The following is an 18527-nucleotide window of genomic DNA, read 5'->3' as shown; positions in this document are numbered from 1 at the left end:
AATTTCATAATATTTTTTTCATGGTATGTTAAGCACTTACTATGTGCTGGGGTAGATACACACTAATCAGGATGAACATAGTCCCTGTCCACACAGTCACAATCTTCATCCCCATTTTACAGATAACTTCTCTGTGCCTCAGTTAAGTGACTTGCCCAACGTCACACTGCAGACAAATGGTGAGCGAGATTAGAACCCAGGTCTTCTGATTCCCAGGCCTGTGCTCTGTCCACTAGGCCACGCTGCTTCTCTGAATCATTCAATTTAGAAAAAATGTTCAGTGCCACAAAATCCTCATGCTACAATTTAAAATAAACAGCATTGAAAGCTATTTGTTAAAAAGGCACTAGACTAATTCAAAGTATTTCTAATACTTTAGTACATAAAACAGTATTTGGAATAGAGCCCTAACTTAACCAGCAATTACTCTGACAGTAATGCTTGCCTATCTCAAACAGTTCGTCAGACACAGTCCCTGTTCCTCACAAGGCCCAGCCTTATTTAGATGCTATTATGAAAACTCAAATAAAATTTTGAACTTCTCCCCCTACCCAGCCCCAAAATGTTCCATGATGGGGCTTTCTGGAATTGGATCTCTACAATAGATGTCCCTCTGGTATATTCATGTTTTTATAGTATTTTTCCCTCTGGCTTTACTATGGAAAGAGAAGTCTTTTTTTCACCCCACACACATTGTTAAAAGACAATGATTCCCACACTGGGTGTTTTACTTTGAAAACAGTGTGTTTGAGTTACAACTTTTTCACAGAAATGCTATAAAAAGGTTATGGGAAAATGCTCTCAAATTGATTATTCACTTTATGTGATTTAATGAAAAAATTAAGAGCATATGTTAGACCAACTAAAGAACAAAATTTCCACAATGCTAATCACTGCACTTTGCCTTTTAATCCAAGCTGCACCCTAAGGAAAAACAATTGCCTCTTCAACGAAAGCCTTGTATGTTCTAGACGATTGTATCAGAAATTTCAAACATTACATTTTACCTTTAGAACCATGAATAATACTATAGCAAGAGCCCAAAGTAATACATAACAACCTCTCTAAAAATTCTATTTCAACCTGCCATTTTGAACTAAAATGATAAGGTAAGAGGCTAAAATACTAACTTTCTAGGGACAAAGCAAAACCTAACAAGTTAATGCTTGCAGATGGTTTGAAAAAAGAAATCACTTAGTGAAAGGGGTTGTAATATTGTTTACTCATATGTCCAGGCTGCCATATAAACAGCAATAAAACTGAGGAGATAGTAGGATTCACTTGCCACCCCACTGAAACCTTGATTCTTAAAGTCTGCCTTGGGTAAACCAAGCCCATATGAAACTAGAAATCTGGGTTTTTTGGTTTGTTTGTTTTTTACATTGAAATGCACTTACTTCAAGGGGTGACATATTGAAACCATTACTCAAGAACTTCCAACCCAACACACTCTGTTCAGAAATGTTCAGTTGGAAAGAACAGAACGAGTTCTGTTGACAACCCTACCCATATCTGGGGCCACTATAGGTTTAGGCACACTAGCTATACCATACAACTCTACTGATAAACATCAGTCTGGAAAATATAATGGAGCCAAAGATTTACCTCATATTTCAAGTTGGCTACAAACAGCTTCCCAATCATAACGTGGCTGTTAGGAGCAAGATACACCTCTGGACACTGAGGACTCCTGGCTGGTTGCCTCACTTTTGGAGGCAGGCAGTCTTAATTGGCACTTGTTGAAGGCAGGTGGTGGATATATTGACAACACCTGAGGTTGAGGTTATCCTGATAACACCTGAGGTGGTTCAACTGAAATTCCGGGGAGTTTCTAACTTTTAAAGTTCCAGTCCTATGATAAGCAGCAGCATGGCTCAGTGGAAAGAGTCCGGGCTTTGGAGTCAGAGGTCATGGGTTCAAATCCCAGCTCCGCCAATTGCCAGCTGTGTGACTTTGGGCAAATCACTTAACTTCTCTGTGCCTCAGTTCCCTCATCTGTAAACTGGGGATTAAGACTGTGAGCCCCACGTGGGACAAGCTGATCACCTTGTAACCTCCCAGCGCTTAGAACAGTGCTTTGCACATAGTAAGCGCTTAACAAATACCATTATTATTACTATTATGATAGACACTCTAAATATTGCCTAAAAGGGAAAAAACCACAAAAAACCCCAAGAACAATTCAGATAAATCCTTCTTGCACATCACAAGTGATGTAACTCTGCCAACTTAGTTCTATGCACATCAAGCACATGGCTTTCAATCAATCAATCAATCAATCATATTTATTGAGTGCTTACTGTGTGCAGAGCACTGTACTAAGCGCTTGGGAAGTACAAGTTAGCGCTTGGGAAGTACAAGTCAAGTCAGGTTTGTGCAGGTAACTCATTTAGAGACAGAGGGTGGGGAACATCAGTCATAGCATTTCCACAAGCAATCTGGCTAACAAAACCCCTTAAGAAGAGATAGATATACAAATACAGAAATGTATATAATATAGAGCCAAACCAAGTATCAGAGTAATTTAGGTGAGCAAATGATAGGCATTTAGCCATAGGTATATAATCTCTGAATGTAGATTTTATTTCACTCTTTTCCAATTCACACGACTGCAGTTATATAATAATGATGGCATTTATTAAGCGCTTACTATGTGCAAAGCACTGTTCTAAGTGCTGGGGAGGTTACAAAGTGATCAGGTTGTCCCACAGGGGGCTCACATTCTTCATCCCCATTTTACAGATGAGGGAACTGAGGCACAGAGAAGTGAAGTGACTTGCCCAAAGTCACACAGCTGACACTCGGCGGAGCCGGAATTTGAACCCATGACCTCTGACTCCAAAGCCCGGGCTCTTTCCCACTGAGCCACGCTGCTTCTCTAAGTTATATAAGAGCAATGTATGTCTATCAGAACTTAACATCAGTATACAGTCTCAGAGTTTTCATGGATTTGACTGCATGAACAAGTCAGGGTTTGCATTCTTGTGAAGTTATCACACTCTCTTAGCTTTAAAAATTATATTTAAAAAAGGATTTGCTGAAATGATGAACTTAGTATTCCTTTCAGATTCACTATGTGGAGATTGGGAATTGTAGGTTTTGTAGCTTGCTCATTTTCCCCCATTCACAAACTTTATTTTCATACTTTTGTTAAGCATAATATCCTACCAGACAGCACTCAAAAGCAGTTTGTACTTGTCAATGAAACATTTAAAAACCAACCACCGTCAGCTCGTTTGCTTTTACTGCCATGTCTAATTATACAGCTTCAAAGGAAAGTTTTTTTCTCTTCCTTTTTCACACTTTCCACTTGATTATCCACATTCTGTACCAATTCTCTGTTCTCTTTCTTCTCTTCTTTGTCCCTTTTCCTAATCCTAAAAATTAGAGGAAACAGAGTACTTAACTGACAAAGCAACTTGCAGTCAAGAGGATGGACTAATCATTGACACAAATATAACCAACTGTTGGGCTGGGGAGAAGTACCTGCAATCAAATCCTGTCGTTCACTCTCCTTCCCACCATCCTTTTAGGTACACTCAATCAGTGAGCTCTGTATTTTCCTAAAATTAATGCATTGAGTGTGCCAAATCTCTTGCAGGAATTTCATCCTCTAAAATTTCTCACTTTTTCAAAAACCTGTAATTTAGACTTCCCGACTGCAATCTTCCAACAAGTTTTTTGTTTTTTTTCTTCTTTGTTTTAAAGGAATTTGCTAAGGGCTTACTAAGTGCCAGGCACTGCACTAAGCACTGGGGTAGATATGAGCTAATCAGGTAGTACATAGCCGATGTCTCACATGGGTCTCACAGTCTAAATCCTCATTTTACAGTTGATATAACTGAGGCACAGAGAAGTTAAGTGATTTGCCCAAGGTCACACAGCAGACAAATGGTGAAGCCAGTAAAGGATATAATCCCAATTTTGAAATGACACCTCAGACAAGACAAATTACATTTCAAAGAAGTGCAAAATCAATGCCCAGAATCACCTTCCCAGAAGATCTTTGAAATAGGACAGATATTTGTCAAATGTTTGAGGGCCAGTTTCTTTTGATAGGCGAGAAATGGCCTAGAGGTGACTTCTCCAAGTCTCCTCTTTTGGGATCAATGACTCATTGTGGAAAATCGAAAGAGAATGGTAAACTATTATTGACAGTAACTTTGATTTGAAAATAGATGTTTCATCTGTGAAACTACAACTTCAACATGCTTGCTACCTCCAAAGCTGAAAAATGATTAGCTTGCAGCTTCTGAGTTCAAGATTTCTTGGCCTTTTGTGGCAGAAAGTGTGTAGTAGGAGTGATTCTTTAGTATGGTTGGAAGACTGTGAAAGCATTTTTAACATGAATTTTATGGTAGCTATGTTTCCTTGGCTCATCTCTGTGGGATACAGCTTGGATTGTTGGGAACGTATTTCCTCTGGGAACCCGCCTGAAACTCCCTACCTGTCCTACAAGCAAGCCTGATCCCTTTACAGCTGACTTCCCAGTTCTGGAAGCACTGACTCCCTGGGGATTTGGTGTATCTTTCTCATTTCATCAGCTCAAAGCAAACAGACCTAAAATCCATCAACATAACAAAGAAACTCAATTTTCACTTTCAGGATATGGGGGTAGAGATAAAATTTGCCTGTGTCGAGTTTAACTACTTTAAAGTCAAAATGCTTTTAACGATTTTTATATGGCTTTGATCCCAGATGCTAATAGAGCTTAACAAATACTACATACAAGAATCCAATTTTGAAATAACTACCTCAGTCATTTGAGATTAGAGGTTACTCTTTGGCACTAGAAAAGATATTAGCTACTTGTAATTCTCCTCTCTAAAGGCACAGTTCTAATAGATAACAACTTGATGGATTTAGTTTTTCTGGCACCTGACAAACCTGAATTTTAAAGCTCAAAATTCTTAGCTACAGACCACCCACAAACCGGTGGCATGAATCTGTCAACTACATGGACAGTAACTGTCATGCCTCAGCTGTTTATTAAACAGTCTACCCACAACACTCCATAACACCAGAACAAGGTGGACCAGATTGCTTTATTATAAGTACAGGCTTTTGAGTTCAAAGAATAAAAGTTAGAAATGTGACTGGTCAAAGACCAACCACCTAATCATCCAGGCAAGGTTGCATATTTCTATAATTTTCTGAATGTATGTAGCAAATTTTGTTGAAGATTCCACTGGGAAAGACTACAGTAGCTTTGCTGTAGCTGGGAAAGATTGTAGAGACTGTACAGTAGCTACAGCCATGGGCTGGTCTCCTGGCCTCCAGCCTCTCCCCACTCCATTTATAACATAAATAAATGTTCAATAAACAGACACACACATAAGTGTTCTGGAAATTTATGGGGTAGTAACCAGAAAGGTTGACAATTGTTTAGGAAATTCCTCCAAGGAAGGAAGGGAAGTGGTTTGGCAGATTTGAGATGGAGGAAATTCCATGCAAGGAGAAAGGTGTGAGCGTTCGGTGCGAGAGAGAAAAAGCCTGCAAGCAGCAAATAGTTAGAAGGTTAGTTTGAGAGGAACAAAGAATGCTAACTGGGATCTGGGAGGAGAAGAGAGTGAATACATAATACATACACAAATGCTGGAGAGCCTTAAAGCTGAGAGTTTTCACTGAATGTGAGGATGAAAAAAATCAATGGAGATTTTTAAGGAGAGGGGTAATATTTGGAATGGTATTTTAGAAGATATCACATATAGGACACATGTCCTTGTGACCCCATCCCTTTGCACCTTATCAAAGCAATTACCCCCTCTCTTATTTGCTCCCTGACCACCATCTTCAATCTTTCACTTTCTGATGTCTTTCCCCTCACTGCGTTTAAGCACACCTGTGAATCTCTCATCCTAAAAGAAAACAAAAAAACAAAAAAAATCCCTTGACCTCATGACACTTTCTAGTTATGATTATATTTCCCTCCTACCATTCCTCCCCACACTCTTTGAGTGAATTTTCTACACTTGCTGCCTCCACTATCTCTCCTCCAATTCTCTCCTCAATTTCCGGCTTCCATCTCCTTCACTCAATGGAAATGGCCCTCTGTAAGGTCACCAATGACCTCTTTCTCATCAAATCCAATTGCTTCTACATCCTAATCTTCCCCAAACCTTCTGTTCCCTTCAATACTCTGGCCATGCTCTTCTTCTGGAAACATTATCAAACCCTGGCTTTACTTACACTGTCCTCTTCTTGTTCTCCTCCTATCTCTCTGGTTGCTCCTTCTCAATCTCTTTCATAGGATCCTCCTCTGCCTCCCACCCACAAACCATGGGTGCTTCAAGGGTCAGTTCTGGGTCACCTTCTGTTCTACATTCAAACCCACCACTCTGGAGAACTCATTTGCTCTCAGGGCTTCAACTACCACCTCTTCGTGGATGATTCCCAAATCTACCTATCCAGGCCTGACCTCTTTCTCTGCAGTCTCACACTGTCGCCTACCTTCAAGACATCTCTACTTGTATGCCCAGACAGAGCATCAAACTTAACATGTCCAAAAATGAACTCCTCATCTACCCACTCAAACCCTGTCCTCCTCTGACTTCCCCATCACTGTAGATGGCACCAACATCTTCCTTGCCTCAAAAGTCTGTAACCTTGACATTATCCTTGACTCATCTTTCTCATTCAACCCACACATTCAATCTGTCACCAATCCTGCTGGTTCTACCTCAACAACATCTCTAAAATCAACCTTTTCCTCTCCATCCAAACTGCTACCACCTTGATCCAAGAACTCATTTCCCGCCTTGACTACTGCATCAGCCTCCTCACTGACCTCCCTATGTCCTTCCTAGCCCACATTTCACTTTGCTGCCCAGATCATTTTTCTGAAAATCCATTCAGTCCATATCTCCCCACTTCTTAAAAACATCTACTTGTGCATCAAATAGAAGCTCCATACCATCGGCTTTAAGGCACTCCATCAGCTCTCTCCCTCCTACCTAACCTTGAAGATCTACTACAACCCAACCCACACTCTCCATTCCTCTAACATCAACCAGTTCTCTACATCTCAATCTTGTCTATCCCACCACCTGGACTCCCTCTCCCTTCATATCCAACAGTTCAGCTCTCCCATCTTCAAAACTCTCCTAACATCACATCGCCTCCATGAGGCCTTCCCAGACTTCATTCCTTTATTTGCCCTCCTCTCTGTGTCTAACTTATTCTAAATATGAACTTAGCTGTGTTCCCCTTAAGCACTTTGATTTTCACCTCAGCCCCACAATACTTATGCAACTACTAAGCAACCACAAGAAGCAGCGTGGCTCAGTGGAAACAGCTTGGGCTTTGGAGTCAAAGGTCATGGGTTCAAATCCGGGCTCCGCCAATTGTCAGCTGTGTGACTTTGGGCAAGTCACTTCACTTCTCTGGGCCTCAGTTACATCATCTGGAAAATGGGGGATTAAGACTGTGAGCCCCTCGTGGGACAACTTGATCACCTTGTAACCTCCCCAGTGCTTAGAACAGTGCTTTGCATATAGTAAGTGCTTAATAAATGCCATCATTATTATTGTTATTACTATTGTACTTTACTATTTTCCCTGTCTGTAATCCATTTTAATATCTGCTTCCCCCCAGTTGACTGTAAGCTTCAGGTAGGCAGAGATCGGAACTACCAACTCTGTTGTATTGCACTTTTCCAAGCACTTAATATAGTGCTCTGCAAACAGTATGTGCTCAGTAAATGCCATTGATTGATTGAGTCTGAAGGAGACAACTTAACTAGGTTGATAGTTGTAAAGGTGATGAAGGGAAGGATCCATGATATGTGATAGAAGGGAAGGATTCATGATATGTGATAAAGGAAGAACTGGTAGGAATTAGAGTCAGTCTGTTAAATGAAGAGAGAGCATGCAATCTTTTAGAACAGCAAAGCATGCTCTCTCCTCACCCAGAATAAATTAAGATGGAGGATCAAGAGAAAGAGAAAATTGCCCACGGTCAAACTGTCAGTAAGACTATATATCAATATAGACCATCATTGATTTTCCTCTTTAAAATCTTGTGACTAAATTTGCCCAGAATAACCACTTGAAAATACATTATTTTAAAAAAATTGAAGCAAACTGAATTAGCAATATAGTTACCCAATTCAAAGGTCATGTCCCATGTCTGCATGATGTAATAGAAACAAAATATCCATTTTGGGCAGTTACCTACTTTTTCTGTTGAATACATTATCAACATCATCATCATAATAACAGTAACAATAATAATAATAATGCTTACTCTGCACCAAGCACTGTACGAAGTTCTGGATAGATAAAAGATAATTGGGTTGAACCCAGTCCCTGTCCCACCTGGCACTCCAAGTCTAAGAAACCGGGAGAACAGGAAGTTAAATCCCCATTTTACAGATGAAAAAACGAAGGCAAAGAGAAGTTAAGTAACTTGTCCAAGGTCACACAGCAGGCAGGTGACAGAATCATTCATTCATTCATTCAATCGTATTTATTGAGCACTTACTGTGTGCAGAGCACTGTACTAAGCGCTTGGGAAGTACAAGTTGGCAACATATAGAGACGGTCCCTACCTAACAATGGGCTCACAGTATAGAAGGGGGAGACAGACAACAAAACAAAACATGTGGACAGGTGTCAAGTCATCAGGATAAATAGAAATAAAGCTAGATGCACATCATTAACAAAATAAATAGAATAGTAAATATGTACAGGTAAAATAAATAGATTAATAAATCTGTACAAACATATATACAGGTGCTGTGGTGAGGGGATGGAGGTAGGGCAGGGGGGATCGGGAGGAGGAGAGGAAAAAGGGGGCTCAGTCTGGGAAGGCCTCCTGGAGGAGGTGAGCTCTCAGTAGGGCTTTGAAGGGAGGAAGAGAGCCAGCTTGGCAGATGTGTGGAGGGAGGGCATTCCAGGCCAGGGGGAGGACGTGGGCCAGGGGTCGATGGCGGGGCAGGTGAGAACGAGGTACAGTGAGGAGGTTAGTGGCAGAGGAATGGAGGGTGCAGGTTGGGCTGTAGAAGGAGAGAAGGGAGGTGAGGTAGGAGGGGGTGAGGTGATGGACAGCCTTGGAGCCGAGGGTGAATCAGGATCAGAACCCAGGTCTTCTGGCTCCCAGACCCAAAAATGCTCTTTCCACTAGGCCACAACAGACACACACACACACACACACACACACACACACACACACACACACAAGCTTCCTATTTTTTACACTAATTCGTTCAAAATGCCCACATGAACTCCCCAGTCTTTCTTTACACTAATAAATAACAAAAGAAAAACAAAGGGAACAAGAAAACACCTTCCAGTCCCTGATGGGGTGTATCACGGGCACTGAGAATGGATGGACACACAGCAAAATTTTTTTTTATTTAATTGAAGCCAAAATTCTCCTGGTCTTAATTTTCAAAAAGCAGTGTTTTGTTTTGTTACAAACTGAAATATTTAGATATCCATGATGGAGCCCTGTGTATACTTTTAGTTTCAATTATCTGAATGCATTTCTAGTGTACCCCTGGCCTCAAAAGTCAACATATGGAGTTAAACAGACCAGATTAAAATACATTCAACAAAAAATGAAGACATATCTGAAGCTATCAGTTTCTGACCATAAACTGCCCTCTGCCTGAAAATAAATGCTCCAAATTCAATTGTATTTACTGAGTGCTTACTGTGTGCAGAGGACTGTACTAAGTGCTTGGGAGAGTTCAATAGTTCTCTTTCTGGTTATCAATCAGTGGCATTTTTGAGCACTTAGTGTGGAGTGCTGTACTAAGTGGTTATTAAAGGCAACCATAAGAATACAACTACATTTCCTCATCTATTAAATAGAAAGTCAGCCACAGGACTTGGTGCTAGCTCATTCAAACACTTAGAAAAATGTCAAGGACACCTTTAATCTTTAATATTCATCAAGCTTTGACAAGAGAAGGAAAACACATTATTTGAATGCAAATCACTAGAGTATCACCTTTCAACTCATCCAAAAATCTTGAGGATTTCTCAAAACCTCCTTTCAGCCCATCTTGATAAAACTTACATTTAAAGCTTTTAAGGGTCATTTAAATTATTGTGGACCCATTACTTCAGCTTTCAAATTCTCTTTATACCTGATTGTTTCTAATTTAAAGAGTGGGAGTCCAAACCTAATGAGGGGTTAAAATCAGCACTCAATAATATTTTGCCTCAATCAAATTGAAAAACTGAGGCTCCTGCCCTTTTCTCTTGCTCTTCATTTCCTTTCAAGACAGATGAGAGCTATGTAGAAAAAGAAACTCCTCTTTTACCACCAAATCTACTTTTGGTAACAGGTATGCAATGCCATGCAAGCCACAACAAGCATCTGAGAGAAGCATTTGGCTGTTGAAAACAAGTTCCAAGAAGTCTGCCATCCATGCCCTAGCAACAGACTCTGTCAGGAGACATTTACAGTGAAATAATACTTACGATGCTGTCCTACACAATATCACGATTTGCCTTCTCCACTCCTCAGATGAAAATTTTTCTGGCATATCTTTCTAAATCAGGTGGAGGGAAAACACTCCTAAGCACAAAATTTACTCAGAGCTGAATGCAATGCCCAAGAAATGCATGGCTGAATTACCCCAATTACATACTCTCAGGTTGCCTCGTAGTTGTCTGTGCTGAGAGATGCGTTGGGGCTTCGTAACTGCTAGGACTCTGCCACCTGATGTATTCTTCAAAGTAAAGAATGCCAAACATGTTGCTCACAACTCCACGGAGTCCTCTCCAGGATGTGCTTCCTCACCCAGGCTTCCCTCACTGCCATCATGAGATAAGAGTGCAGATTTTCAAGATCTTCAGGATTTGAAATTCTAAGATTCCTGACCATCAGCAGGCTACTAACACCTGTCATTGAACCCAGTCAGATTAGTTCCAGAGACGCTCTGCTACTACTACTGTCTTGAATTCCCTTTCCGGCCGTATTAAGTCAATCTTACATTCATAAACCAAGAAAACAACACCGATTCACAAATTACCCAGGTTGGTACTTGCAGGATGAGTGCATTTGCGGGGAGCTTCTGCCAACAAGCTCCTCAGGTAAAAATCTGACACCAAAGGGGTAATGGCATAATCTCCCTACCTGAATAATTCTGTAGCTCACATTCTACCAAACATCTGACTTGAAAGTCATCAGAGTGCACTTTAAATCATTAGTTTATGGTTGACTAGTATGCTGGCTGTGCTCACAGGGTTTCTGCTAACAGTGGGTTTCATTTCCTTTCATGTTTGCTTCAAGTAACATGTATCTGCTAGTTTTCAATTTTGGTGAGTTGTCCACACATCAAGGCGATAGCCCCCAAATGAATGCTCATATAAATAGAATAAACAAATTACCATCGCACACAGGAAATCTCAGTAGGATATTTAAGGAGCCATGAAAATCACTTCTGGGAACCAAACAAGGGGAGATTCGACTGCTCCCTCCACCCCTCCCCCTCTCTTCCCCGCCCCCGCCCCCCACACCTCCTAAAAAAGCCTTAGGGAGTATTTCTTTTAACAAAACATACCGAAAAATCCTATGAAATCACAGAGGTCTAGCAAGATTCATTTTCCAGAATTTTTTTTTCTAAAAGCTATTCTTTATTTTTTCAAACCAACAATCCCATCTGCTTCCTGCCCACATATCTCCTCTGACTCTAGCTCTCTTCACTCCTATCATAAGAAGATTGCAAAACCTTTTGTGGAAAACATACCAAATATCTTGAAGAGAACTTTGAAACCTAAAGAAATCCTAGCACTGTGGGCCTCCTTTAAGAAAATTCCCGCAGCTCTATAGCAGAAAGCATTCTGGTTTTAATAAATCAGAATTGGACCAACATGGGGAATGCCAGATCATTGATTCTTCTGATCAGAATGTAGAGATTTTCTTAAATTGGGTCTAATTCCAAGGCCTAATGCATATCAAACATATTGAACAGAAACTCCTTACCACTGGCTTTAAAGCACTCAATCACCTTGCCCCCTCCTGCCTCACCTCGCTGCTCTCCTACTACAACCCAGCCCCGACACTTCACTCCTCTAATGCCAACCTACTCACCGTACCTCAGTCTCCTCTATCTCGCTGCTGACCTCTCACCCAGGTCCTGCATCTGGCCTTGAATGCCCTCCTTCTTCAGATCCGACAGACAATGACTCTCCCCTATTCAAAGCATTACTGAAGGCGTATTTCCTCAAAGAGGCTTTCCCTGACTATGCTTTCTTTTCCTTTTCTTTCACTCCCTTCTGGGTCACCCTAACTTGCTCCCTTTATTCACCTCCCTGCCTCCCCGCCGCCTACAGCACTTATGTACGTAATCATAATTTATTTATATTAATGTCTGTCTCCCCCTCTAGACTATACGCTCGTTGCGGGCAGGGAATGTGTCTGTTAAAGTGTTATACTGTACTCTCCCAAGTACTTAGTACAGTGCTGTCCACAATAAATGCAATTGATTAACTGCAAAAAAAAGATGGCATTTATTAAGTGCTTACTATGTGCAAAGCACTGTTCTAAGCACTGGGGAGGTAACAAGGTGATCAGGTTGCCCCATGGGGGGCTCACAGTCTTAATCCCCATTTTACAGATGAGGTAACTGAGGCACAGGGAAGTTAAGTGACTTGCCCAAAGTCACACAGCTGACAATTGGTGGAGCTGGGATTTGAACCCATGACCTCTGACTCCAAAGCCCAGGCTTTTCCCACTGAGCCACGCTGCTTCCCTAAAGCTAGAAGATGTATCGATGTAATGATGACTGTTAAATTTATTGGATCTGATAGACTCAAAAGACTCAACTATGTAAGGGAAAGCAGATTTTCATATGCATAGAATCCCTCCCTACATATGAGATCAGCCTTCTGCGACACTATCCAATATTGAAATGCCAAATGTTTTTATCCAGAGAAAAGAAATGTATAAAGGGCTGTCTCGTCTGATATAACATCAAAAAGGTGAGTAGGAGTTAAAAGTCAGAAGCCAAAAGCAATTTCAGAGACAAACCCTTAAAGGAGTGGCAGAGAGATGTGGGTCCTGATTTATCTGGATTGCAAAGAGCCAGGGGAAACACACTCTCACTTTGATTTGCACGAGACATATTAATATCTCACAGGTCAGCCGTACTCTCCCCTCTTGTTTCGTAGGGAGAGTGAGCTCTTCCAAGATCCCTAACATGTCTGGACGAAGGACGAATTCCAGTCTTTATGGCAGCCCTGTTCTCTGTGGATACCTGGGCACTGCAGTCCCCTTAAGATGACAGGAAAGTGAAGTGCAACATGGAGAGGAATTGCTTAAAAAAAGTTCATAGAAGGTCCTGTTGGCATTTTAGCTGTAGCCAGATCTTCCTTAAAATTGACTTAAACCATCCTCTCCCTTCCCCACATACCCACTCACCAAGCAGACGGGCCTAGGATGGAGAGATGAATTCAAGACAGTTTCTCATCCTCCACATACAAGATGGGGGCCTAAAAGAAGAAGAAGATTTTATAAGGTCATTTTGTTGCTTTTCTCTCTCACATGTTCACCAACCCAAAATTTTACTTTATATTGAAAAACTTTGCAATATATAAGCTTATACCATCTATGTTTTCAATAGAACAGCATTTAGGCATGGTCATCTACCCCATTTTAAATACCAGTTCTCTAGTTGTTAATACATAATTCTATATGGAAGGAATCAAAACGCTAACTCCATCACCTTTCTCTGAGATCCTTTCACATTTCTGTCACCCGAAGAGAGTCAGGAAGACTAATATGAGGTGCTGCTTCTAAGTTTCTGCAGGATGCGATGAATGTGATTCAATAGCTATTACTATACTCTCTTCTCTCAATAATCAATCAATCAATCATATTTATTGAGCACTTACTGTGTGCAGAACACCGTATTAAGCGCTTGGGAAGTACAAGTTGGCAACATACAGAGATGGTCCCTACCCAACAGTGGGCTCACAGTCTAGAAGGGGGAGACAGAGAACAAAACAAAACATATTAACAAAATAAAATAAATAGAATAAACATGTACAAATAAAATAAATAAATACAGTAATAAATATGTACAAACATATATACATATATACAGGTGCTGTGGGGAAGGGAAGGAGGTAAGGCGGGGGGGATGGAGAGGGGGAGGAGGGGGAGAGGAAGGAGGGGGCTCAGTCTGGAAAGGCCTCCTGGAGGAGGTGAGCTCTCAGTAAGGCCTTGAAGGGAGGAAGAGAGCTAGCTTGGTGGATGTGGGGAGGGAAGGCATTCCAGGCCAGGGGAATGACGTGGGCCGGGGGTCAACGGCGGGACAGGCGAGAACGAGGCACGGTGAGGAGATAAGCGGCAGAGGAGCTGAGGGTGCGGGCTGGGCTGTAGAGGGAGAGAAGGGAGGTGAGGTAGGAGGGGGCGAGGTGATGGAGAGCCTTGAAGCCGAGGGTGAGGAGTTTCTGCCTGATGCATACGTTGATTGGTAGCCACTGGAGATTTTTAAGGAGGAGAGTAACTTGCCCAGAGCGTTTCTGGACAAAGACAATCCGGGCAGCAGTGTGAAGTATGGATTGAAGTGGGGAGAGACAGGAGGATGGGAGATCAGAGAGGAGGCTGATGCAGTAGTCCAGACGGGATAGGATGAGAGCTTGAATGAGCAGGGTAGCAGTTTGGATGGAGAGGAAAGGGTGGATCTTGGCAATGTTGCAGAACTGAGACCGGCAGGTTTTGGTGACAGCTTCGATGTGAGGGGTAAACGAGAGAGCGGAGTTGAGGATGACACCAAGGTTGCGGGCTTGTGAGATGGGAAGGATGGTAGTGCCATCAACAGTGATGGGAAAGTCAGGGAGAGGGCAGGGTTTGGGAGGGAAGACAAGGAGTTCAGTCTTGGACATGTTGAGTTTTAGGTGGCGGGCAGACATCCAACTTGTACTTCCCAAGCCCAACTTGTGCTTCCCAAGTCCAACTTGTACTTCCCAAGCGCTTAGTACAGTGCTCTGCACACAGTAAGTGCTCAATAAATACGATTGATTGATTGATTGATTGATCCAGATGGAGAGGTCCTGAAGGCAGGAGGAGATGCAAGCCTGGAAGGAGGGGGAGAGAGCAGGGGCAGAGATGTAGATTTGGGTGTCATCAGTGTAGAGATGATAGTTGAAGCTGTGGGAGCAAATGAGGTCACCAAGGGAGTGAGTATAGAATAATAGTAGTATTATTACTACTGGCCAATAGTATAAATGGCCACCACTACTCCATTTGTCTCCACTTCCAAAGTACTAAATACCCTTGTGTAGGTCAGGCCTTATAAATAAGACATGAGAGAATAATAAAAAATAACTGTAGAATTTGTTAAGCACTGTCTCTGGGTCAAGCACCAGAATAAGTGCTAGAGTAGATACAAGATAATCATGCTCCATGTGGGCCTTACAGTCTAAGTAGGAGAGATCAGGTACTGAATCCCCATTTTACAGATGAGGGAACTGAGCCACAGAGCAGTTAAGTGACTTGCCTAAGGTCACATGGCAGACAAGTGGCAGAATACACTGCCACCTGAGAAGCAGCATGGCTCAGTGGAAAGAGCACAGGCTTTGGAGTCAGAGGTCATGTGTTCAAATCCCCATTCCGCCAATTGTCAGCTATGTGACTGTGGACAAGTAACTTCACTTCTCTAGGCCTCAGTTCCCTCATCTGTAAAATGGGGATTAAGACTGTGAGCCCCACGTGGGACAACCTGATCACCCTGTAACCTCCCCAGTGCTTAGAACAGTGCTTTGCACATACTACTCGCTTAATAAATGCCATCATCATTATTATTATTATTATTACATATCTACTCTGTGGGGGTGATTCCCAGAACAGCTAAGTGGACCTCCCGGTCTCACTTATCCCAAGCCTCTTCCTAAAATCAAGAGTTTCTACTCAGGGCTGGAAATACCTAAAATGGTGTCTGCTTGACCTGTTAGCCTCGAGACATCTGTCACCTCGGAGGCTCTAACCTCCTTAGAAACCCTGCCCTCCTTCTACCCTTCCTCTCACACTGAAGAGTAGGCCCCCAAGCCTACCAAAATTCATCAGCCAAACTTCTGATTTCATACTTTTGCTTCCTAGTCCAATCCAATGGGCATTTCTGTGCCCCATGAAGAAATACCATTGCAGTTTGCTTTTCAGTGCCCACTTTACAGAACTGCCAGGGGGAAGAGAGGGTTTTTCAACCAGATACGAAACATCCCAGTCCCCTCCCCAGAGCTAAATGTTATTGTGGGTTACTGTTTTTCTTCTGTCAACTGATTCTCACAATGTTTCACTTGAGCAAAACTTCCTTGTTGGCATTGTGGAACCGATAAATCATCATCTGAATAAACTACTCATTGCCAAAAATGGATCTCACAGCCCTCAGCAGGGCTGGGAACTCAGTAGTCTTCATAGTAGGTAATAATAATAATAATAATAATAATAATAATAATAATAATAATAATAATAATAATAATAATAATAATAATAATATGTGTTGAGTGCTCACTATGTGACAAGCACTGTACTAAGTGCTGGGGTAAATACAAAATAATCTGGTCCCACATGGGGATCACAGTCTAAGAAGGAAGGAGAACAGGTATTGACTCCCCATGTGCAGATGAGGGAACCAAGGCACAGAGAAACTGAGTGTCTTGCCCACGGTCACATAGCAGACAAGAGGTGGAGCTGGGAATAAAGAACAGTGCTCCAGTGCTTAGAACAGTGCTTTGCACATAGTAAGTGCTTAACAAATGCCATCACTATTATTAATAAAACCCAGGTCCTCTGATTCCCGACCCATGGCTCTTTCCACTAGGCCATGTTGCTTCTCAGTAGTTCTTAAAGAAATATTGGGATGGCTGAAAACTAACACTAACACTTTAACATAGGAAAAAAATGAAATAGGATGCAAATGTTAATCACATTGAGAAAATGAAAAAGCCAAATCAATCGGTAGTATCTATAGAGTTCCTGAGTGCAAAGGACTGTTTTCGGTACTTGAATGTATTCAATAGAAGCACCACAGATTCCCTGCCCTTAAGGAGCTCCAATGGAGGAAAGACAAAAATTATTTACAAATAGGAGGATATAGCAGAAAGCATTCCAACCATAACAAGAGGAAATAGTAAAATAAGTTGTTGACTATTTCAAATGAAAACCAAATAATTATATAAATATTCAAATATGTGCTGAGGAAAGAAAGGAAATACATATGTGTTCAATGAGATTGGTTGGGTGGGCTTGACTAGGGTACTGTGAATTATTTGGGGAAGTTTTCCTAGAGGAGGTGGGATTTTAGAAGGTTTTTAAATTTATGGAGTTGAGGTCTTGTGGATTTGTTAAATGACATGCCAGAATCAGAAGGGATTTTTAATTCTTTAGATCTTGCAGCTATTTCAAAACATCAGATCACCACTTCTAAAGTGCTTCAATGGTAATTCTTTCCCATGAATGCAATAGTACGGGAAACCAAAATTTTATTGAAAACACTGGCCTGTCAATGGATAAGTGCCTTAGTTTGATCTTCTAGTGTGTGCATTCATTCCAATCCCTTTCTTTCAAGATGAACATTTAATTAGTTGAAAAAGGAAGCACTTCCTATACATTTTAAATGAAAAAATTGCGCAAATTGCGTCAGTTCTGCACCTACCACATTGTTTAAAGTTACAAAAGGGAATAAAGAGAGACAATGTAGCATCTCCAAGACTTCCTCGTTTCGCCATTTTTTGCCCTTTCCTGAACAAAAGGACTCAAATAACAAGGTAACCATTACAGAGAAGATGAAAAAAGGAAGATTCCTTATTTCTAAAACAGACCTCTTTTGTCCTTTCCAAAATTCACAATCAGAAAATACATGTCTAGAAATACATCTGGTTGGGCCTCCTTTTTTCATTTAAGCAAAGAAAAATTACATAATTCCTATAAAGACAAGTCTGCGATTCACTCAGCTTTATTTTTTCATAATAAACCATTTTGATCAGAATGACAAGAAGCTGGAATGACAACAAACCCACTTCTAAAGTTTAGCACAAGCTACCAAAATCAGTGTGGAAAAGAATCCAACTTATGGGAAGCAGCTCAACAGCTAAATGACCAGGTTTAACTTTTGCAAACACATTTCACTACATAGACATTAGGCTAAGAGAAGCTATGAAGTAGGTGTGAAATATATTAATCAGCCAATCTGAGGTTGAAATTTCACAACTGCAATTGAACAAAGTTTGATACTAATTCCAGTTAGAGATGCACTTCCTAAGAGAAGCAGCATGGTTCAGTGGAAAGAGTGTGGGCTTGGCAGTAACAGGTCATGGGTTCTAATTCCAACTCTACCACTTGTCAGCTGTGTGACTATGGGCAAGTCACTTAACTTCACTGTGCCTCAGTTACCTCATCTGGAAAATGGGGACTAAGACTGTGAGCCCCACATGGAACAACCTGATTTGCACTGTATCTCCTACAGGGCTTAGAACACTGCTTGGCACATAGTAAGCACTTAACAAATACCGAAATTATTATTATTATTAAATTCTGATGAAATAATTAGGTGTGAAACAGGGAGGCCAGTT

The 18527-nt window shown here is 41.3% G+C and overlaps 1 protein-coding gene across 5 annotated transcripts in view; it reads right to left on the bottom strand.

The window, feature by feature from the left end:
- Positions 1-18527, bottom strand: part of THRB (thyroid hormone receptor beta) — a 331256-nt gene that overhangs the window by 149429 nt on the left and 163300 nt on the right. For 4 of the 5 annotated variants that reach the window (XM_038760822.1, XM_038760804.1, XM_038760814.1 and 1 more), the window contains one exon: positions 13375-13445. The exons of the other annotated variant lie outside the window; for it this stretch is intronic. The gene's annotated coding sequence lies outside the window, so the exon portion shown is untranslated. The remainder of the gene's footprint in view (positions 1-13374; positions 13446-18527) is intronic. 5 annotated transcript variants of the gene reach the window in all.

Source organism: Tachyglossus aculeatus, chromosome 2 (assembly GCF_015852505.1).
Source record: "Tachyglossus aculeatus isolate mTacAcu1 chromosome 2, mTacAcu1.pri, whole genome shotgun sequence".
Taxonomy (NCBI): domain Eukaryota; kingdom Metazoa; phylum Chordata; class Mammalia; order Monotremata; family Tachyglossidae; genus Tachyglossus; species Tachyglossus aculeatus.
This window is presented reverse-complemented; position numbering and strand designations above follow the sequence as displayed.